This window comes from Rhinoraja longicauda, chromosome 4 (genome assembly GCF_053455715.1).
Source record: "Rhinoraja longicauda isolate Sanriku21f chromosome 4, sRhiLon1.1, whole genome shotgun sequence".
Taxonomy (NCBI): domain Eukaryota; kingdom Metazoa; phylum Chordata; class Chondrichthyes; order Rajiformes; family Arhynchobatidae; genus Rhinoraja; species Rhinoraja longicauda.
In genome coordinates this window covers 77577570-77602025 of record NC_135956.1, presented here as the reverse complement: position 1 = coordinate 77602025, position 24456 = coordinate 77577570, and the positions used below count along the sequence as shown (strand labels likewise).

General features: G+C 40.7%; 1 protein-coding gene across 17 annotated transcripts in view; it reads left to right on the top strand.

Moving 5' to 3' along the window:
- The window catches only part of ncoa2 (nuclear receptor coactivator 2), a 244572-nt gene that overhangs the window by 91829 nt on the left and 128287 nt on the right, over positions 1-24456 (top strand). For all 17 annotated transcript variants that reach the window (XM_078398135.1, XM_078398134.1, XM_078398129.1 and 14 more), the window contains one exon: positions 6324-6403. The gene's annotated coding sequence lies outside the window, so the exon portion shown is untranslated. The remainder of the gene's footprint in view (positions 1-6323; positions 6404-24456) is intronic.

Below are 24456 nucleotides of genomic sequence, written 5' to 3'. Positions count from 1 at the left end.
GTGCACAGTGGATAATCTAGTCCTCAAGATCTGAACATTGAATGTATGACTATCATGATGTGAATTAGTGTTTTAAATTAGTGAAATGGAGCCCGTTTTCTACAATTGAACCTGGATGAAACGGCATCACCACATCGTGGCCAGTCTCTGAATGTTTGCTTTTCATTGTTGGATGGGGAAAGTTGTAAGATCAAAATACATTGGGGGTAAAACAAACCTTGCTGAGGAGTTGACTGGAAGATGCTCCAGCAATTGCTTCATGCCCTGCCTTGAGTTGCATAAATACTCTGTAATAAGTCACAGGAATGTTATTAGTCAAAATGTGACCCCAATTTGAAGGGCATAGATGAATGAAAGCTTGGACAGACCTGGATTTTAAGGAACGTTCTGAGGAGATAGAGGTAGAGAGTTTAAAGGAAATTTGAGTTTAAACTAAGACAGATGAGAAGATATGACTAATAATGGCCATGAAATCCATTGATAGGCATGGGGTTATAATTGGAGAAGTGCAAAATGTGAACATTGTTGAGCTGGAGAAGAAAATTGGAAAGAGGAATTTGACTGAAAAGTTGAGAGTTTTTGTATTCAGGGTTACCAGATGTAGAAACAATGTGGGTCAGCAGCCTACAAGAGTGCTAGGTGAATGATCTTTGGAGTCCATTAGGATGTGGCAACAGAGTTTGGATGAGCTCAAGTTTGAAGGCTCATTAAGAGACCATTGAAATAAAGTCGAGGAGCTGCCATGCCAGAGCATAGATGAGAGCTTCAATACCAGATGAACTAAGTGGGCCAGGATTAGAGACAGTTAATGTGGTAGAATTTTAAAATTGGTGATTTTTGATGTGTCATCTTATCTCAGTTTTGTACACACAAATGATCATTCTTGTTTGTAACAATTTTATCCAAGATAATTTGCACCTGGAGAACTTTAGTCCGATTTTCAATTTCTGATCGTTCCATTTGCAGTTAAATTTTGTTAAGCATAAAATATTTCTAAACTGTCTTTGGATTTAAAAGACATTTCGACGGGTACATGGATCGGAAAGTTTTAGAGGGATATGGGCTAAAAGTGGGGCATGTAAGACTTGTGTAGATGGGGCATCTTAGTCGGCATGGGCAAGTTAGGCCAAAGGGCCTGTTTCCGTGCTCCATGTCTCTATTGTAACATCTGGGCATGCATTTCAGAGGTGTTCCTTTTAGGATTTGTAAGCTAGTCATATAAATTTGCAGGAAGATGGCAAACAGTAGATGTGTGGCACTTGTTTAAGTGCTATAAAGCATGGAGGTTTAAAAAGGATAAACCCACTCAAATTTTCCCAGATCTATTGCAAACACATCAGGTGAGTGAGTGGTTGAAGTTGTTATTTATTCCTTTTTCCATGATCTTTCAAATCTACAGCAAAATCATGGCTGTCCATGATTATTAAAAAGCGTTTTTAAAGAGATACTGGACAATAGGATACTAGTTGTCAAAAAGAAATCAAAGCCTTAATTCAGGGCGGCACTGTGGCGCAGTGATAGAGTTGCTGCCTTACAGCACCAGAGAACCCGGTTCGATCCTGAGTATGGGTGCTTGTCTGTATGGAGCTTGTACGTTCTTCCTGTGAACTGCATGGTTCTCCGGGATCTCCAGTTTCCTCCCACACTCCAAAGATGTACAGGTTTGTAGGTTAATTGGCTTGGTATAATTGCAAAATGTCCCTAGTGCGTGTAAGACAGTGTTAGTGTGCGGGGATCGCTGGTCGGCGCAGACTCGGTGGGCCGAAGGGCCTGTTTCCGTGCTGTATCTCTAAACTAAACTAAAACAATATTCCAGATGTCTTTGTGGTCCAATGGAAAGTAGAACCAGTATTGGTGAAACATTTGGGCTGAAATATCAAGGTTAGCATTTGGCAAAGAGGTTAAGTAGATTCTTTTCATTATTCCTTGCATACTTTGGAAAAAATTATATTGGCATGTAACTGCAGAAAGCAAGTATTCATCAGTGAAGTGTATGTTTTGAAGAAACTGAATATCCATATTTACCAGTGCCAAATAAGAGAATACGTCAAAGAAAGGAGTAAGGCTCAGGTTAACAGGCAGATTTTTATTGGATTGGACCTGCTGCACATTGTTGTTGTTCATGGTCCCAATGTTTCCACACTTAACCGATGTTGACACAAAGAAGCTGTCTTGCAGGCCGGTGTAGTTCCCCATGGTAGCTACCTTCAGAGCTTTCAGCCGCTGCACCATTGTCACCTCTTAAAAGAACACTCACCATAACATCCTCGATTCAGCAGCATAAAAATCTGCTATGAAAATGAAAGAAAAATAGATGAGATTGATTGAAGGGGGCAACCTTTGCACTCCTGTGCATTTGGGCATCCCTCCTGTAAGTCACCGGGTGGCGCCATGATGGCAGCCTCGCCTACAGTCTGTCTGTCTTTTTCGGTTTTTTTTGTGTTATTTTTAGTGTGTTTAAAAAATATGTCTTAATGTTCTCTGGTTTGTTTTATGTGGGGGGGAGTCGGGAGGAACTTTTTTTAAAATCTCTTACCTTGCCGGAGATGCGATTGTTTTCTGGATCGTTTCTCCAGTCGCTCTGCGGCCTAACAATGTGGAGCTGGAGGCCTTGCTCGGGACTGACTTTGAGCCCCACCACGGGGACGTGGACTGACCGTCAGAGCTTGCGATCCCTTGCCTGGGATTGATGATCCAACCGCGGCCTGCAGACTTCAACATTGAGGAGCTCGCAGTCTCGGGTTGAGACCGATGTTGGGAAGCTTCAAAGCAGCACGAGGTTCGACTAGCCCCGACCCGGGGTAGATCGCCCGGCGCGGGGGAGCTGAGATTCCCCCCGATGCAGGAGCTTGATCGCCCCGACGAGGAAGCCCCGACCGCCGGGCTACGGGAGTCAAGATCGTCCCGTCAACGGAAGGTTCGAGGCCCCCGACCGCTGAAGGACAAAGAAGGGAAGAGATTGAACTTTTTACCGCCTTCCATCACAGTGAGGAATGCGGAGGAGTCACTGTGGTGGATTTTCATGTAAAAATGTATTTTGTGTGTTCTTTTGCTTTTTATTGGTATGACTGTATGGCCAATGAAATTCATGTTGCAAAACATACTTGGCTGATGAAGTATGATTATGATTATGAAAAGTTTAGGTCAGTGTCCCTCATGGTTCTGAGGCATCAGATTAGTCAGGTGCTAGTGGCCACAGCGTCTTGTACAGAGGTGCAGAACAGATGCATGCTGTGATCTTTTGGCTGTGTTGCTATGGACAAATATGGAGCACAGAAAAATGTGTCTGACTGGGGGAGTGGGCAGAGCATCAATATCTCCTTTAATTTGCACTTCGACTGCTGTAGGGTTTGTCCCTTGTTTTATTGTGAATGGAAAATGCAGGTTGCAGTTCAAAGGCCAAATTACATTGGCAAACATGGACGCAGCAGCTGGACATCTGGGCAAATGTCAAACTGCTGGAGGAACTCAGCAGGTCAGGCAGCATCTTGGAGGGAAGTAGACAGATGACATTTTGAGTTGGGACTCTTCTTCGGGCTGATGGAATGAATGGATGAATAGGTTTATTGGCCAAGTTGTAAACATGCAAGGAATGTGCCTTGGTGCTCCACTCGCAAGTAACAACACGAACAAACAGTAAACAATTACGACTAAAGCATAAAACATGAAAACATTAAGAATACAACATTACAGTTTAAACATATGAGTGAAATACACCAGAGCAAAAAGAGACTACAGAATTTTGGTTATTGAGTAGAGCTACTACTCGCGGGGAAAAGAGCTGTTTTTATGTTTGGCTGTGGCTGCTTTGACAATCCGGAGTCGCCTTCCAGAGGAGAAGAGAGTAAGATGGTAGAGGGAGGTGAGGGGATAAGAGTGGAGCTATGTCCCCCCCAGCCCTTCTCGCCTCTTTCCAGCAGCTACATCCCTTCTACTCGTCAACCTGAAGAAGGGTTGAACGGAAACGTTACCTTTCATAAGTTCTAGGTGCAGTATTAGACTATTTGGCTCATCGTTCAATCATAGGTGATCTATCTTTCCCTTTCAACCCCATTGTCCTACCTCTGCCCATAACCCCGGACACCCGTAGGGTGAATGGGGTTGAGGGGGAAAGAAAGATCATCTATGATTGAATGGCAGAGTAGACATGATGAGCCAAATAGTCTAATACACCCAAGAATCTATCAATCTCCACCTTAAAAATATCCACTGACTTGGCCTCCACCGCCTTCTGTGGCACTGAATTCCTCAGATTCACCACCCTCTGACTAAAAAAATTCCTCCTCATCTCCTTTCGTCCCATTTCCCTCCACAGATGCTGCCTTATCCCCTGAGTTCTTCCAGCACTTTTTTAAATTCAAGGTTCTGGCATCTGCAGTCTCTTCTGTCTGCTGGGCAAACATCCGTAGTGGAATCGGGCCCAGAAGTGCCTGTGCTGATTTCCCAATGGTCTCCAATTGACTGGGAAATGGATTGCTTGCATGGTTTACTATGCACAGCATGACGACTTTTGCACAAATCATGCATTTTTAAAAAACACCCAGATTCTTGGCAATGCGTCATTAATGTGCTACGATTACTTACAATTTTAACTTGAATAGATTATGCAGTAAATATAACTTGGAATTTTGGCATGTAGATCAAAAGAAAGCCTTGGAGATTTATGAGGATCATAAATGCCTAGTGGCATCACTCACTGTTGGGAGCTATTTGGGTTTTTTCTGGATTCTTCACACTTAACACTTCATAAATGACTTGATAATTTACTCATGTAAATCTTGGCTTTGCATCAAAAACTTGAGGTCATTGGAAGTTACATAAATTTGGACTCAACGCTAACACAATAGAGAATGGCTGTGACTTTTAGTACCGGGATTAAAATTTGGGTGATACATATTCTATCAGACCATGATATTTCATTTCAATGCCATCTTTGAAAGGGACAAATGTGAAGTAAGATAATAAATTTAGTTAAGACTGGGCAAGATCTGCTAAAGAAGGTGAAAGCAGATCTTGTGTTACTGAGTATGGACTGATGCAACTCTAAAAGAAAAAGCGTGTAAAAATGTTAAAAAAACTACCACAGATCCTGGTAACTAGAAGAAAGGCAGGAGCAACAAAACTTCTAATGAGACAAACTGTAAAGTGAACCATGGAGAGAAACTTGCAACCCAGTATTGATAATGACATCAGGAGAAGGAAGCTGCTCGGAGAGACATCAAGGTAGTCTGAAAACTAGAACTGGTAATATTGTAGATGAAAATTAAGAAATGGTAGTCATTTTTTTTTGTATCAGTATTTCAAGCAGCGAACGAGGATGGCCTGCATCCCGAGTAGACTAACTTCGAGTCTGAGGTGAACATTTGTAAGAATTAACCTAAGTGAAATAGCAGTATTGAAGAAAATAGTAAAGCTATTCAAAGACCAGACGATTTAAATTCCAGGGTTTTAAAGGAAAAACTGTTAATGCTGGGAACATTGCAGATACTATAATCTTTGAAAGGGCCCTCAAACAAAAATGATTCCATTATTCTGCAAAACTATGGATTCAATGCTCTTCATGAAAGGAGATGGGAGAATGTGGGAATGCTATTATAGACCAGTGACTTAAAAATGGGGATATTACTTCTATAATGTCAGTAAATTGATGTCTATAATTAAGTATAACATCGGAACGTCTTGATTTTCAGCCATGAAGCCGAGATGTAATTCGACCAGGTCATGGCTTGGTGACTAAAGTGTCAAAGATATACTGCAACAATGAGGTTCTTTTTAGACCATAGTTTGAATATTCTAAGCAATTTTAGGAGTCACATTTTGGAAAAGATTTGTTGGCCTTGGAAGGAATGCAGTGTAGATTCACCAGTGCATACATGCTATTATAGACCAGTGACTTAAAAATGGGGATATTACTTCTATAATTATTTTGAGCCTCGTCCAGAATTGAGATCTGTGGTCTTAAAAAGTTAGCAGGGCAGAAATTCCTCCTCTGCTGCTAATGCTAAATATGCAACATCATAATGGAACTGAATTTCAGAAGTAGCGTGACATTCACAGCTGCTACAATATCATAAATTTGGTGCCATCAACTGAGGCAACATTCTGTCGGCACAACTAGTTAGTCCTCAAATTTATTCTAGTGCTTTGATTTAACAAATTCTTAAAATAGAAATTCATGCCATTTATTAAAAGCAAAATAAAACAAATGTAAGTACCAATAATTAAACTGTGCTCGTTCAGTTGAACAATGTGTATCTTATGTGAAGGACTGGATTATCGCTGTATAATTCTGACAAATATTGTTACTTTTTCTTTTTTGACAGAGCGAAGAGAATAATATCTGAAGATTGTCAATCGTATTGCAACCGAAATGCCCTAGCGGTGATTTTGGAGTAGAGCCAAGGTGCGTTAAAGTGTGACATTTTTTGCTTGTAGACTAATAGATCATCGAGCTAATTTTGAACTAATTCATAAAGACTGTGCTATGATAAGAAAGATGTGTTGATTGTAGAACTTCTCAGACCCTCTGAATAACCCAATATGTACAAACTTTGATGGATTTTAATGTGGGCATAACTATGACAGGATTTCAGAAGAGGAAGGTTGGGTGACTTAGATTTATTTTTGAATTATGAAATAGATGTTGACTTGCATCCTGCTTTTCAAATATCGCCATGGGATATTTTGCATCCACCTGACAGCAAATAGGAGGTTAGTTTAAGTCTCTGAAAGGTAGCATCTATATTTGTGAAGCAATTCCTCAGTACTGCACTGAATGGAAGTTCTGTTGCATGTGAGCAAATTTGATGCAATTTCGGATCAAATTTCTATTTCGTAGCTTTTTTAAACTTGTGGTATTTTGGCAAAAGCGTCATCTTTTCAGCTTGCTACCTGAAACTAGTTGTAGCATATTTGTTTCTTTATCATGATTATTAGTTATTTTCGCAAAAGGGAATCTTTGTTTTATAATTTAGAAAAGAAACCATTGGAATTTGAGCTGCTCACCTGTTATTGATTGTTAAAGAATCAGTCTGATTAGACGCACTGAAGGGATTACGTGGCTATCTTTCCAGCTACTGTGTTGGAAAGATGACAGAGGGTATAAGCTGCTACTTGTCTCCTTCAGTGTGTGATTTACTTTACTTTATTTTGGCAGTAGCTGGCATGTATGAAATACTCATAACAATGGAGCTTGGGTTCCAAATGAAGTTAATTTCTTTTTTCAAACCACAATTTGGATTTTAAAACTAGAGTCAGGATAAGTCTAAATGAGCAGTTTCTTGGCCGAGTCTGATCATGTACTTGATCATGTATTTTTATACAGTAGTCCTTTTTACAGCACGGGCCAATACATGTGACTTGGATTCTTAGGTGAAGAGTCTTCATTATAAAGCTTAGAATCCTTTTCAAATTGATCACCATAATTACCAAGCTAAATCATTACGCTGAGTGCACTCTCTGGTAACTTAAATATTATGAAAATCTGACGTGGTGGATATTCTTTCTTGACACCATCCATAAACAGCTGCACTCAGTGGATGATTTTTATTCATTCTTGGCTGAGTGACTGCTTCACCTTGGGGCAAAGTGAAATTGGCAAGGAGAGAGACCCCATGCTGCTAAGTGCAGTCCTTTTGGCTTGTATCAAGTGATTTTTTAAAAAAAGCAGTCATAGAGAGATCCAGGTGGTTTTACCATCTGGGCTAAAATGAGACCAGATGGAGAAGTGAAAGAAAGGGAATAAAAATCTAAGTAAAATTAGGATAGTAGAAATTAATTAGCTTAAAGAAATTTGTAAATACATACACCAGAGAGAGAATGGTGTTTTTCGTTCATTTATTTTTTGTGTGTGCGCACACTGTTAATGCTGGTGGACGTACAAATAGTAGAAAGAAAGCCATTAGATTCGGTCCCAAGATTTCGATATTTTGCCTGTACTCTGGAATTATCAGCTGTAAAGAGTAAAAGGCATTATGCCTGTTAATGGCATTTCTTTTATTTTAATACTGTCAATGATTAATTGATACATTTTCAACCTTTAACAGTTTGCTTCCTTGAAATTTTAAGATTGTGGAAGTTAGAATGTTACATAGTCCATTGAAACAGGCCACTCGGCTCAGCTTGCCCAAGCTGACCAAGGTGCCCATCTACATTAGTCCCATCTCTTTGGACCATATCCCTCTGGACCTTTCCTATCCATGTACTTGTCCGATGTCTTTTGAATGTTGTTATTGTTTCTGCCTCAACTCCCTCCTCTGGCAGCTCATTCCAAATATGCACCATCCTGTGTGTGTCAGTTTAAATTTAGATGGTGCAATTGTTGAAACTAATTAAATTACATGACTTTTCCATTCTCAATATGTGCAGTGTAGTAATAAGAGAGATTTCAACATGTTAAAAGTCAGTAAAATGTATTCTAACAGGATTTTTTTGCCTCACTGAGAATGCTGAAACTGAGCTGAATCGGTATAAACCAGTCACATCTGGCTAATACATTGTCACACAAAGCGTTTTTTAAAAAAAAACATACTCTGCAGTGTGTACTTGCTGCAGTGATGCATGATCTCAAATGTAAACTTAAGTACAAGTGAAATAGCTGGCTGAGGAATGAAATCAATTTGGGATGCTTACTATTGATATTTAAAGGAACTTTTATATTGCAAATCATTTATTGAACAATTTTCAACACTATTCACTTTCAGTGATGGATCATAAGATTGCAAGAGATAGAAGTAGAATTAGGCCATTCGGCCCATCAAGTCTACTCCACAGATCTCTGTTTTATTGGGGGCATGGTGTATTTTAATTCTAGTAGGTTCAAATGTAGTGTGTTTCAATTGATATGACATATATAGAGAAATTTTATAATAGATTCTTTGAACAGCACTTTATGCATTGATTTTATGTTTGCGACTAAGGAAAGCAATGGGACTATAATATTACTGCGTAAAAGAAGTGCTCTTTCAGTTAAAAAGGCAACAGCATTTGGTTATTGGGTCTAATGTATATGCTGTGCCAAACTACTTCACAATCAAACAGCAAACTAGTGGGAAAATGGTCCAGTGATCGCCATCTTGTTTAGTTTAGCGATAAAGCACGAAACAGGCCATTTGTCCAGCGATCCCTGCACGCTAGCACTTTCTTACACACCAGGACAATTTACAATTTTACTGAAGCCAGTTATCGTACAAACCTGTACGCCTTTGGAATGTGGGAGGAAACTGGAGCACTTGGAGAAAACACATGCAGTCACGGGGAGAACATGCAAACTCTGTATACAGACAGCACCCAGAGTCTAGATCAAACCCAGGTCCCTGACGCTGTATGGTAACAACTCTACCGCGATGCTACCTCTGCGCCGCCGTGCCTCACCATTTGCAGGAAATATAAAAATTGTTGAAAGTAGATATTTTGAAATTTTGCACAATGGTTATCAAAAGGGCAGGAGTGTACATAACTGCTGTTTTTATATTGTGTGCCTTCATGCACAATCTCCAATAATGAAATGGTGTATTATTGGAGCATCATTGGATGCTCTAAAGGTGCTCCAATTTTAGAGGGAACCTTTAGAAGGCGTTTAACTTTTAAAAGGAGCTGAAGTTTCCTTCTAAACCTTTAGAAGGAGCGGAACAGCACGGAGCTCAGAAATGGTGGGGCGTGTTTATTCCATAAGTGTGGCACCATTTGAGCATCTAAAATTTACAAATGCTAATTCCTGACTTACTGATCTTCATTAGATTCCCATTGACTAATCCATAGTCAGATACATCCTGGCAATTAACTGCGTTTTAACACTCCAAGCTTAAAAACCTATCAATCTGTTTTGAATGTACCTATTGATTGATTTAATGGAATCCATTAAGAAGAAATGACTTCTTTTCTCAGATCTAAATAACAGAACTCTCATTATGAGTCTGCATCCCAGTTCTTTTGGAATTTAGAAGGATGAGGGGGGATCTTATTGAAACATATAAGATAATTAGGGGATTGGACACATTAGAGGCAGATAACATGTTCCCAATGTTGGGGGAGTCCAGAACAAGGGGCCACAGTTTGAGAATAAGGGGTAGGCCATTTAGAACGGAGATGAGGAAGAACTTTTTCAGTCAGAGGGTGGTGAAGGTGTGGAATTCTCTGCCTCAGAAGGCAGTGGAGGCCAGTTCGTTGGATGCTTTCAAGAGAGAGCTGGATAGAGCTCTTAAGGATAGCGGAGTGAGGGGGTATGGGGAGAAGGCAGGAACGGGGTACTGATTGATAGTGATCAGCCATGATCGCATTGAATGGCGGTGCTGGCTCGAAGGGCTGAATGGCCTACTCCTGCACCTATTGTCTATTGTCTATTGTCTATTTTAAGCGAGCATAGGAAGCGATCACTTGCATCTTCCTCAGATCTCCAAGAATCCTTGTTTCAAGGGGACTACCTCATTTTCCTCGTCTCTCACATTCATTCTTCACTTTTCCTGTAGGACAGACCTCTCAGATCAAGAATCAATCAAATTGATATTCACTGCAGCTAATCTCCTTTCTTCTTAAACTTTGAGTTTTTCAAACATAGCCTCATCAAAATGCTGTATACATGCAGGAAAAAATATTTTCCTCTGCACTCCATTTTAATGGCAATTAAGGCTAACCTGCTGTTTGCCTTTCTAACAGTTTGCTATATCCCCTCTACTTTATTCGATTTTTATGTAAGGATATCCCAAAGCAGTCGACATATCCAAAGACCGTGCTAATTTCTCAACATCTCTTAAATTTGCTTTTCTAATCTAAAGTGGATGATTGCATTTTCTCAATTCATACTTTAATTGCCCAATTACTTAACTGATTTATTCCTTTGCAGCTAATCTGTGTTCCTCTTGCAAATTATTTTCCCCACATTGTTGCTTATTGTTAGGCAACTTGGAAATTTTACATGATATTACGCCAAGCCAGCGATATAAATTTCAAATAGCTGAAGCCTGAACACTCATCCTCCCCCTCCATTATTTGCTACCTTCCAACTTGAATGCAGGCCATTAATTCCGCATTTATAATTGCTGATCAATAACTAATTTTCAGTCCATTGTAATATGTCATCCCCAAATCATTGGGTCCTAATGTTGTGCGCCAACCTCCTGAGGGATATTTAAAAAACGGTTCAAACATAATTAAATAATGAAAAGCTATTTTTTAAAAATCACTTTTTATGAAGAAAACCATAAAATGCGGAAAGCATAATTAACTAGCCAATAATGTGAATTTATTCAAACCCTTACCTGCACTCGCATTTATTCACAGTGTTGGCAACACCATTCTATTAACTGGGGTCACTATCTGTGTGCCAGCCAGTCACAAGATAATTCCTGAGGAATGAGAAGGCCAATCCTTCTCATGGCCCACCCAGCCCCTCTATTCAGCACCAGCAAGGCTCGCAGCAAAGAGGTCAGAAATGCTGGCATCTGTTTTGGATTGCACATTTGGTGGAGCATGCGCAGATGTCCTAAATAAACCGAGTCATGGACATTTGAAAAAGCTGGATGTGAACCTACATTAGTGGAATATATTAAGCCCATATAAATCGTGAGGGAAGGAAATGTGGACTTGGGATAAAAATATAATGCAATGCTACCGAGACTGCTGGCAGTGACACTAAGAAGTTGCTTTCTCCATGGAGGGATATTCCTGATCCTTGATATCCCTAACCTGGGCTTGATTGCCCCTCCAGCCCACAATCCACTCACTATTTCTGGCTACACACCTGCTACTGATGTTTCATTGCTTGCCAGTATAAGGCATTAAATGCAATCCGTTTCATGGCAGACCGAATTCACTGGCCAACACAAGAAGGTTCTGTGCAAGCATGATATATTTATCAATTCTTCCACTAAAACACGGCCAATTTAATGTGACACGCGTTTGTTGATAATAAGTTGATAACAAGGACTTGTTGAATTGAGTCTGATAAATAATTGTATCCATTGTTTTAGGCATCTTTCTGCATTGGCTAATAATATTAGAAGCATTTATGAAGTAGTGTTGGTGTAAGCAGCTGACAATGCATGTTTGTCTACAACAGATCAAATGCTACGTGGGAACCATTCACTGGATATAACTGCATGAAAAAGCTCATAATATTTTATAATTGAATTTGCAACTGATTTCTGAACCTGCACTTTGATTTTTAAGTTGGATATGTTAGCAGTCCACAAGCATGTTCCACGTCTTGAATGCCTTTGAAAAAGATTTAATGGTTAAATTTGGTTTCATCTGTACTTTCTGTTCATTTTTTATTAAGTGTGATAGACTATTGGTAGCAGAAATAGTTCGGTGATTGTTTCCTCTTGGGATTTGCCTGAATTACAGTAGATGCAAGTCGCACACTGAAACTGTTAAGGTTCATATTCCACCACATGAAATATTGGGACATTGAGTGCATGTGCTATCACTTGTGGTACACCTTATTGTGTTATATTAATGGCTTCAACCAGTGGCAGATATGTGCAAATATATTATGGATATTCAACTCCTGTTTTAGTTTGATGAAGCATCCATGAATCACGGTTGGACATGTGTTCCAATCAAAATGGTCAACGAATTTCCATTAGCAATAAATCGAAAGAGGATTACCAGTAACGGTGGAGTGCGTAAGAAAAGGGCAAGTTAATTAGTAATGGCATTGGATGGCGGTATTGGATGGCGGAATCCATCAGTATTCTAGGAAATAATTCCATGTGGCTACAGCAGTAGGTCGGAGACTGTATATCCTGCTAGTAGTGATTAGTGATCTACAAAGCAGAAGTCAAGTGACACGTGCAGCTCCAAAAAACTTCAAAGCTCGCCACTATTCAGGCAAAGCAACTTAACACTCCATCTACCATGTTAAGCATTCTTTCCATCCACCACCCAGAACAGCGTGGCTGCAGTACTTGCAGTCGAGAAAATGTCCTGTTTCATTTACTTGCTCAGATTACTTTGATGGTAATCTGATGGATGCCCGGGACCATCAGAATCTTTCTGTTTCTGTTTTCTGCTCCCTCAATCTTAAGGCTCCCTTAATTGTACACCACCCTGACTGGAAAATGTAGTACCCTTGATTGCTGGGTTTAATTTGTGGAAGTTTCACCGCAATAGTCTTGTTGTTGGACATGTATCAGAAGGACTATTAACAATTAAAAAAGCAGATCATTGCCCCCTCCATAAAGGCAATGAGGAAGCAGCAATAAATGCCAGTGGATTAGCATCCTGCAGGATGAATGGAAACAAAATATCCTTTCACCTGTTATCTTATGTAATTGAAGCAAGATTCTTTTTTTTGGCACATTAGGCCATAAAATACCAAACATTTACTCAGGACTTTTCAACAGTTTTCTTTCTCATTGTGGTTCTGGTTCTTATGAGATAAAGATATCATAACCGAGCTAGACTCCAGTACAATAGGCAGGGCAAAGGGAAACAGAGTGCAGAATAGAGTTCTTGGCATTGTAGCACATCATGTTACAATGTACAGAGGGATATGTGCATGCTGGTTAAGGAGTGCAAAAAGTCAACTTGCATGCATAATACCTAATTACTAAAGCATATTTTATATTGCCCTCTATTGATAGGGATTGGAATTCAAAAGTAAGGATGTCTTAATGAAAATGTACATTGCTTTGGTTAAGACCACATTTGGAGCAGTGTATGCAGTTTTGGCCTGAGTAAAGAAATTTATATTGCTCTTCGAGGCATTGCAGTTTAGAATTTTGAGATTGATTTCTGTGATTTAGGGGTAGACCAATGAAGAGCAATTACAAAGATTGATCTTTGCTCCCTGGAGTTTGTAAGAATGAAAGATGATCTCAGCTCTCACAAGATTCTGCGAGGGATTGACAGATTGAATGTAGAAAGACCAGATTTGGTGGATATAGTCTCGGGCTGAAAGGCCAGCCGGGTGGGACTGCAATAACAAAGTGTTCTTTACCTCTAAATAACACTGAGTGACTTTAGTCTAGTTTATTATTATCATATGCACAGAGATACAGTGAAAAGTTTTTTGTTGCCTGCTATCCAGTCAGCAAAATGACTATACATGATTACAATCAAGCCGCCCACAGGGTACAGATACAGGATATCGGGAATATTGTTTAGTGCAAGATAAAGTCCAGTAAAGTCTGATTAAAGATACCTCTATGGTCTCCAATTAGGTAGATGGGAGGTCAGGACTGCTCTCTAGTCATTAAAGATATTCAGTGGTGATACTTTTTTAAATTCTGTGAATCATGTCGTGATAGGAAAGGAAAGTGGACGAAGATCGGCCATAATCAGATTGAATGACCAAGTAGACATGAAGGTCCACACGATCTATCCTGTTTTCATTTATTTGTTTTGGTGGCTGGAGAGAGAGAGAGAGCGGGTACTGTCTTTGGATCTGTCCGTGTTATCACTAGAAAAGAACAATGAATATTTGCAAACAGCAAGTGTGCTTGCTCATTCTAAATCCTGCCTCTCCCTATCCTCTATCGTGAAATATTTTTGGCAAATAATTCCCCCACCGCAGGATCAGAAGCAGATTCAAAACATGAATTGCTGCTGTTTCTGAGGTAACTTTGAAATCAAATCAATGTTATGTTCAACCTGCTCTTCCTGGAAACAGATGGAAGATACAATAAGGGAGCCCAACATGAATAAAACTGAGGTAGTTGCCAACAAGGCAAGATTTTGTTACAATTTGTAAAGTACTCTGTGGTTACGGTTAACTGTATAGTAATAGCAAGTATAATTAAATTCGCACCAACAATTTAATATTTGCATTCCCATGAACTAGTTATAGAATTATTCCATTCAGAGGAAAGAGCAGAACATTGCATATGCATAGAATGGTCTATAAACATTAATGGCAATTGCAAACTGATTTGGTAAGGGTGCTGTACACCAGTTTTTGATTGCTGCAGCAGCAACACTCTAATAGTTTCTGAAGGTCTGGTGTATTACATACAGGAAGGTCCACCTCTCATGGATTTTTTTAAAAGATTTATTTGCTTTAGAGGAACCTTTCAAAAATGTACCATTTATGAACAGCTTAGATTTTAGAGTGAAGATGTACCCTTCCCTTCCATTGCACCATTTTATCCCTATGTGCCTTAATTTATTTTGCGGCCAAAATTCTACCAATCTCAGTCTTGAATACCTTTGGACCAAGCACCTCCACCGCATTCATGTAGAGATTGATTGAACGATACATCATGAAAATAGGCTTTTAGCCCACTGAGGTCACACACACCAGCAATCTGTGTAGGAAGGAACGACAAATGCTGGTTTACCCCAAAGATAGACACAAAATGCTGGAGTAACTTAGCGGGACAGGCAGCATCTCTGGAGAGAAGGAATGGGTGAAGTTTTGGGTCGAAACCCTTCTTCAGAATCACTCTGAAGGGTCTCGACTTTAAATATCACCCATTCTCGCCAGAGATGCTGCCTGTCTTGCTGAATTACAACAACATTTTGTGTCTATCTTCAGACCATTGATCACCTGTTCACACTAGTTCTATGTTATCTCACTTGCTCATTCGCTCTCTACACATTAAGGGGCAATTTACAGAGGCCAATTAACCAACAAACCCACACACAATAGACAATAGGTGCAGGAGAATGCCATTCGGCCCTATGAGCCAACACCTTTGGCATTAATGGAGCTTTGAAGAAATGTTCCTCACCTTAGAATAAAATTGCAATGCTTATCCTGAGACGGTGCTCTTCGCAACATTGCATCTCTGTATCTATGGTAAATCTGCTGCATTATTCGCCAGGGACACAAAGTACAAACATCAAAACAACACATGAGAAATTCAACATCATTCAGGTTAAAAAGAACATTCGCCCCACAACATCGCCATCAGGGGAGTAGGGTTGCCCACTTACACTGATATAATAGGTATTTTAATGTTATCCTAACATTTACCATATGAACTGCAGCGTTTTATGAGGGCAGGTCACCTCCACCATCGGGAGACAATTAGAGAAGGCTAATTTATGACTAACCCAAATGTCTTCAATTTGCAAGGTCTTGGTTTAATGCCTTATTTAAAAAATAGTAAGTTCAGCTGTGCGAAACCTCTTTAGCACCACACTGAAGTTTCTGCCTATTGGTACTAATGAAGGAGCAGGAACTCTTATTGGAAACATTGAAGGAAAGCAAATGAGTTATTAATACTACTTGTATCCTGAGATCAAGCATTTTAATATATCACTAAGCACCCAGGGTTTCATTTCTGAACTGCTATGTTAATTGTTTTTTTAGTTTGGGTGCCAGTAGCGCCCAATGTGATTGGATCAACCCAGAAGGTTCAATGGGCAGAAAGACGATCCCAGCAAGGCGCCGTGAAGCGCAAACAGGTGCAGAGTGAGATACGTAGGGCACTTCTGACCATCCACTGCATCCGGACCTGTCCCCAGCCGTCTCAACTATGTCTTGCTGCCGGGGCCCGATAGGCCGGGACGAGAGAGTGAGGCCGACGATCTGCGCAACTCCCCCTCACTTAAATCCAAGTCAAGCGCAAGTCATGACTTCAACCTCGGCCAGCATACCGCGGCTGGCGGGGATCCCAATCAGCAGTCGAAATAATAAGATTGAAAGTGAAGTCATGGTCATCTTCGAACCCGAAGGACCATCAACAACAACATCAACGAGACAAAAGTTGGTGCTCAAATAAGTTTACAGATAGAAAATAACCCTCTGAATAAGAGTTGGTAGAACTGTGGTCCTGCAAAAAGTTCCCTTCTGGTGAGGAATAGAAGAGTGGATAAGGGAAAAAAATCAGTGTTTTTTCACTTTGGGGAATTACCTTTTCTTGTGCAATGTTTGCTTGACTGGGTTTGTGTGGGGACAAGTCTAACAAGTTCGAGTTATCCCAAAGCGATTGTCTACTATGGATTATGTGCGCAAGTGGGTCAGAAGATATTTTTAGTTCGGGAAGAACACCTGAGCAACTTATCCACTTAACTGGGACTGATTGCTTAAGCTCAGCATGAATGTGCATTAAAATTTAATCCACAGTCTTCTATTTTGTCCAATGTGTTGGACGGGTGCTTCCAAGTCCTTTTCATAATTCAGCTAAGCAAAATCAAAAATGACTGAAGGCTTCATACCAAATCCTTTATGACAGCTTAACTTATAACAAGTATCCTTTATGGCATTTGAGCCAAAATATTTTTGCTATTTTTATCTCTGCATAAAGATAAGGAAAGCGAGAGGTAACATTTTTGAACTAGGTCAGTTTTTCCGTTTGATGTCCTTGAATCTTCGTATTCATAAGACACATCGTATCTCCAAATATGCTTCGGAGTGTGAAGAAGACATAAGAAAGGATTTTGTTAACGTTACCATAACTCCTTGCTGTTTAGGTGGTGCTCTCTAAGGCATTTTATTTATGTACTTTATTTTACAGGAGCTCAGTGTAATATTGCGATTGATAAAAACATTTTCAACAGTGATGATTTTTTTCAGTGCTTTACCAAAGTGTCAGCTTACATGCTCAAAATGTAGAACCTGAAACTTAACTGTAGCCCATGAAAGCATTGAAGTAAATAACCTTCCAGTATCTTATCCAAGGCACTGATCATGAACATATAAGTGCATTGGTAGGCTATTAGGTGTGCAGGTAGGTGTGTCAGACTTGCCTGATAATGTCCAGTGTTCTTGGAAATTCTGGACAACTTTCTCCTTTTACATTGTCTATTATTGCCCAGGAATGGTGGATGAAAGCTACTAACCACTACCTTCAAAGGCCAAAGCTGGAATTCGGAGAAAAAACATTTATCTTTTGTTTCAAGTGCCTTAAAGACTCGCATCACCTCTTCTGCCATTCTCATGTGGCCCTATTTCTAATTCTCCTTCCTTTCTTATCTCCATTTAGGGGATAGACAAAAATCAGACTTCAGACTTTTTAAGTTGCAGGAAAGAGGGAAGGGTGTGAGAACAAAGGGAATGTCAGTGACAAGGTGAAAGTCAAGAACGCCACAAAGGCACATGGGAGGTGGTGCCAACTGACGGCACGTGATGTATACTTTTTATTAAGATGAAGTGAAAGCAAAGAAAAATGGAATTGAGACGCAAGATCCAGCAGAAGCTGGAAATCTGAAATAACAATGGAGAACGCAGAAATAATGTCGAGTCAGATCTTTTGAGGAGAGTATGGAATTTTGGGTTGGTGATCTTTGATTAGGGTCGGCTAATTGTGGTCAAAGTAGAAAGGCTGATTGTGTGGAATTCATTGATATATGCTGAGATTTGCAAAGTGCCAGTCTGTAAGATGAGGTAATGCTCTTTGAGCTTGTGTTGGGCTTGACATGAAAAGTGCAAGAGGCCAAAGACTGAGGGGTCAGAGTGGGAGGTGAAGTGACCAGGGTCACCCGTACCGAATAAAGGGAGATATTCCATAAAACAGCCACCCAACCTGCTTTGGTTTCTCCTGTGTAGAGGAAAACCATAACTTTTTGAAATACATGGTACAACCTTTGCATTGTTCCTTGTTGGGGGCCGTCCATCATCTTTTCTGGTACATTTGGGGGAGTATCATTTTTTCACATCCCTGCATTGGTACAAAACTCAAAACTTTCATCACATGTTACCAAATTTCACTCATTTTCAAATATTTTCAGATGGTTGAGTATTGGAGCAAAGAGGTCCTTCTGCAGTTGTACAGGGCCCTAGTGAGACTGCGCCTGGAGTACTGTGTGCAGTTTTGGTCTCCAAATTTGAAGAAGGACATTCTTGCTATTGAGGGAGTGCAGCATAGGTTCACAAGGTTAATTCCCGGAATGGCGGGACTGTCGTATGTTGAAAGACTGGAGCGACTAGGCTTGTGCACACTGGAATTTAGGATGAGAGGGGATCTTATTCAAACATATAAGATTATTAAGGGATTGGACAGACCAGAAGCAGGAAACATGTTCCCAATGCGGGGGGAGTCCAGAACCAGGGGCTACAGTTTAAGAATAAGGGGTAGGCCATTTAGAACGGAGATGAGGAAAAACTTTTTCACTCAGAGTTGTGAATCTGTGGAATTCTCTGCCTCAGAAGGCAGTGGAGGCCAATTCTCTGGATTCTATCAAGAGAGAGCTAGATAGAGCTCTTAATGATAGCGGAGTCAGGGGGTATGGGGAGAAGGCAGGAATGAGGTACTGATTGTGAATGATCAGCCATGATCACATTGAATGGCGGTGCTGGCTCTAACGGCCGAATGGCCTACTCCTGCACCTATTGTCTATTATTGTCCATACTCCATCTCCCACCTTTTATTCTTTATTAACTCCCTATATCCATCCTGGGGAGGGGGGAGGTTAATGATCGATATCCTTAGCAATCTTCATGCCTCCTCCTCCCACCAACAGCTTCTGCCCAACAACCATCGGGCTCTTAAATCAGGCATGTGAAGTTTCCGCTGATTTCCGCGTTTTTAAAATCCATTTTCCGCGCTTTTTGCATGATTTCGGCGTTTTCACTTTGCCAAATAAACGGAGAAATTGGATCGAAAAAAAGAAAGAATCAACGATGTATAGCCTCATAATGCACACTAGGGTTCCGCTAGAGGTCACTAATGGTTCTGCGAGAAATCCCCCCGCGCCCTGGAATTCTCCCCGAAAATGTGGCAAGGCAGCCAATCTCAACCTCAACGGGACTTCCATGACTGATCAGTGGGTTGAATTTGCAACCTGCGGCTGGGACTCTGGAACTCCAGCCCAGCCAGAGCCTGCACATCTATCCCCATAGCCGACCTCCTTGGCCTGCTGGATAAACCAGCAAAGCTCTGGAACCAAGAGTGCCAGAAAATCAATGGTGGAACTGTAATGAGTAAATATTAAATTTAAGTGCAAGATTATATAACTAAATTAATTAAGACCGGGTTAAAATATAAATCACAGCAGAAAAGCCAATTACCACCTTTTTGGGCTGATTATCAATTAATGTGCGAATTTACTTAAATGTTATTAGTGTACAGTGACATATTCACATTATTTTGTAATACCTGTTTTTACTTTGAAATGCACCAAAAGAGGATTGAAACTGGTAATTTTATGTGTAAATTTTCAAAATTTTCCTAATTTTTGACCCCTGTTGTACTCGGCTCTTTTCCTCTTTTTTTTTGTTGTCTCACTCGCATGCCTGTTAAACACAGCACATTAACCTCAGCAACTATGAACTTCTATCAATTGCCTTTGGTTGCACTCAGGACTGTGATTTTTGCACTGGAGTAACAGTTATTAATTGATTGAATTTCTAAAAAATATTTTATCTGTGTACATTGTGTTTTGGGGCCTGTTAAACTGTTTCAAATAATATTTTCATTGTTTGGTGGGTACAAATGAGAATTAAACACTCTTAACCCAGCTTCTCATATGGCCACCATTCTAAAATTCCCAGTTCCTCTGGCTCATTTATGGGTTTTCTGACAAAAGCACCTTCCATACCTGCATCTCTGATATATCTTCCTTTTTCCTTGACTACGGTTTTACTCTTTCCAATGGCATCAGTTCCGTTCTGCACGTGCTCTTGCCTAATTTTTACCCATCTATTCCAGACTAATTATCGGGACTAGTCATTACACTTAACAAATAACAGCATCCAGCAGATTCGGCAGCATCTCTGGATATAGAACACTTTCTTTTATCTTCCATTTGTTGCATTTTACAACATGTAATCTTTATAATTAATGCCCTCTTATAAAGGCTTTGTTCTTATTTTTCTCTACTTGGTTTTCATTGTCAACTTCTGTTTCCTTTCCATGTTTTAGCAATCTAAAATATACTCCCATCAAGTAAAGATTCTGAATTGAATATCAATAGTCTGTGGATGCTGACTATTTAACATTTAATCTATATCAGAAATTTAAAAAAAATTGAAATCTGGATTGAACTCAGCAGGTCAGGAAATATTTGTGGAAAGAGAAATTGTCTACTGCTTGAGGTCGAAGACCCTTTTGTCGGAATTGAGAAAGAGAGAAAGTTTGTTTTCACTTGTTCAGAAGGTTAGAGAAATGGGTGGACAAAGAGAATATCTGTGATAGGGTGAGGTCCAAGTTCCCATGAGGAGTGATTGTAGAGGTCCTGTGCTCAGTGGGTGAACATTGAGCAGTACAGCACTGGAAAGGGCCCTTCAGCCTGCAATTTCCATGTTGACATGATGCGTGTGTGCGTGCGTGTGTGTGTGTATAACACTTTGTCATTTCCACCCTGAAACAACTGTTCTGACTCTCTATCCTATCTCTGCCTCTTGTATTTTATTTAAACTTCTACTGGGTCTCCCCTCAGCCTCTTGCACTCCAGAAAAAAACTCTCCAAGTTTGTCCAATCTCTTCTGATAGCCAATGCGTTCTAAACCAGCCACCATTCTGCTAAACCTTTTCTTCACCATCTCTAAAGCCTCCACATCCATCCTGTGATATATGTTCAGTCAGAAGATGAGATGCTGGTCTTCAAGCTTCTGTTAGGCTGCATTGTAACAAGATAGAAAAGTCAATGTGGGGATTGGGATAAATTGGGGTCGCCCCTGCAGACTGAAATCATTGCTCCACAAAACAATTGCCCAATCTGCGCTTTGGTTCTCCAACGGATAGACCACGTAGTGAAACCGGAATGAAGTACACTAGAATAGCGGAAGTGCATGTGAATGGCTGCTTAACTTGGAAGACCCTTTTAGTTTCTAGATGACAGGAAGGGGAATGTGACGTGCTGTGTCTCCTGTGCTTGCATTAGCTTTGTAATTATTTCTTATCTCTCACTAAGCTGATTCAATTCAATTATATTTAATCCTTCTGCAAACTACCCCTCTCAGCACTGCCCCTCTGAACACTTTGTTATGTTGTTCTTGACCCTTCAGCCAAATGCTCCCAGATTGTCCTTTAAAAAGGACATCTGTTCATACTGTATCCCATACTCATGCCGGGCAGCTGGTGCGAACCCCAGCTCTCTGCTGGTGCTTCCCCTAGGCGACGAGTCGTGTGCTGCTTGGTGTGGAGGGGGTGCCTGTGGAATCTGATGAGCAGACTGGGGCTGTGCTGAGATTGCGGACATGGGATATTTCTGGGGGCGGACAGCACTTGTTCTGTGCGTTGATAGATCATCCAGATCTCACTACGTTTCTCATCACCTTGTGTTGGAAGTACGCAAGCTGATATCTACCCTTCTCAGCACTGGTGTACCACCGAGCCCCACACAGCAGCTCTGAGTGACTGCATTGCTTGCACCAGTCTGCCCCACACAAGGCCTCACTGACTCACTCCAAACTGAGCAACCCGCAATAAATTGGAGGGGGAGCTGAAATAGTCATAGAGAGTCATAGTCATACAACATGGAAACAGGCCCATCGGCCCAACTTGCTCATGCTGACGAAGCTACCCCATCTACACTAGTCCCACCGGCCCATTTTTGACCCAAATCCCTCTCAACCTTTCCTCACCATTTACCTGTCCAATTATCTTTCATATGGTGTTATCGTACCTGCCTCAACTTCCTCCTCTGGCAGCTCATTCCTTATAACCACCACTCTCAGTATGAAAAGTTTCCCTTCATATTCCTATTAAATCTTTCCCCTCTCACCTTAAATCTATGTCCTCTGTTTCTTAGTTCTTGATTCCCCTACTCTGGGTAAAAGACTGCATCTACTCAATCTATTCCCCTCCTGATGTTATACACCTCTAAGATCACCCCTCGTCCTCCTGAGCTCCAGTGAATACAATCCTAATCTGCATAACCTGTCCCTATAACTCAGGCCTTCAAGTCCTGGTAATGTATCTTCTCTGCACTTTTTCCAAATGGAGAGGAAAGGGATTCATCCCAAGTTCACAGCACATCAACGCCATTCGTAATGCATCCTGTGTGGTCTGATTTCTTGAGCATCCTGAGCGTTAAGTACAGTATCAGTGTCCTGGTTTTGACCTACCTTGTTAAAGTTCATTCCCTGCACCATGTTCAGAATTTGTGAAAATCTGCACACAAATGTGGTCTGCTCTGCACTTGGGAGACCAAATGCAACCCTGGTTTAGTTGCCTTACCCCTCTGTCCAATCCACGAGTGGCAGGGGTTGTGGAGAGAAAGCAGGAGAATGGGGTTGAGAGGGAAAGATAGATCAGCCATGATTGAATGGTAGAGTAGACTTGATGGGCCGAATGACCAAAACTCTGCACCTATAACCTATGAATATGTGAACATGAGTTTTGGATCACCGTCACCTTTACTTTCCCAGCTACATTCACATTGCCTCCCATAATCATTCAGTGATAGGGCAGGGAAAACAAGCTCTTCAGCCCAACGACTCCACTGCAAACCATCAAACACGCAATTAAAATGTAATTTCACTCTAAACCATTTTATTCTCTCGCATTCCATGATTTCCCCCCTCCAACAGCCCCCCCCCCGATGTTCTACCTGCTGCTCACTAGGGGCAATTTGCAACCACCAATTACCCTGCCTACTTGTGTTTATTTGGGTTGTGGGAGGAAACGAGAACACCCCAAGGAGCATGCAAACTTCACACAGACAGTACTGGAGGTCAGGATTGAATCTGGGTTGATGGAGCTGAGAGGTAGTTACTCTACTAATGCACAACTGTGCCACCTGGTCAAATAGAAAATCGAGAAACAGAACCTAATCTAGGCTCTAACTTGGCATCAACAATTCTCGATTACAAACAGAAGTTGGTAATAATGTTGCCATAACTATCTGCATCACGCCCAAGTAATATTTCCTCTGCTGCTTCTCCCATTGCCACCCCCTGTTGAAATGTACCCCCCTTTGTCAATTTATTTCTCTGGCCACATTTCCTTTCTCAAGCCTTCCCTTTTGCCCTTCCCTGCTTCCCCTTTTCTCTGTCGCCGTGATAACCAGTGATGACTTGTTTCCATGAAATGCCGTTGACCGCAAATGTTATACTTTGTTTCTCTCTTCACGGATGCTGCCTGACCTTCTGAATGTTTCTAACAATTTGTTTCCAACACTGCTGGCTTTGGCATGCTTCTGGTTCAGTTCTCGGAAGACAAAATTATAGCAAAACTACCACATTAAATGTTAAAATCTACAATGTGGCTGGTTCATAAAATCCACAGCAGTGTTCATTTTCAAGCATTTCCTTTATTGCAACCATTGACAGCCTTGGCGACGCTGCTAATAGATATCTTTGAACCTCCAGGCTAAAATTTGTGCTTTGCAAGAAGGAAATTGTGAAACATTGCTAAAGGTTGGATTCCAATAATGACAGACTATATCATTGGAAACATGTGATTTCCTAGTTGTTAAAAATTATAGAACTGAACAAGCTTTTGCTTTTTTTTAACCTATGACCATTGCAACACATGCCTTTTAATCAGATCGTTGGAAGTTATTTGCCATGACTGACTACTTTTTCCAAACATTTCATTCAAACTGAGAATGTTTCCCAACTTCTGTTTACAAGGATTTGTTAATGACCTCTTCAAACTAGTTAATAGCTTTTTCAGCTTTGTAGAA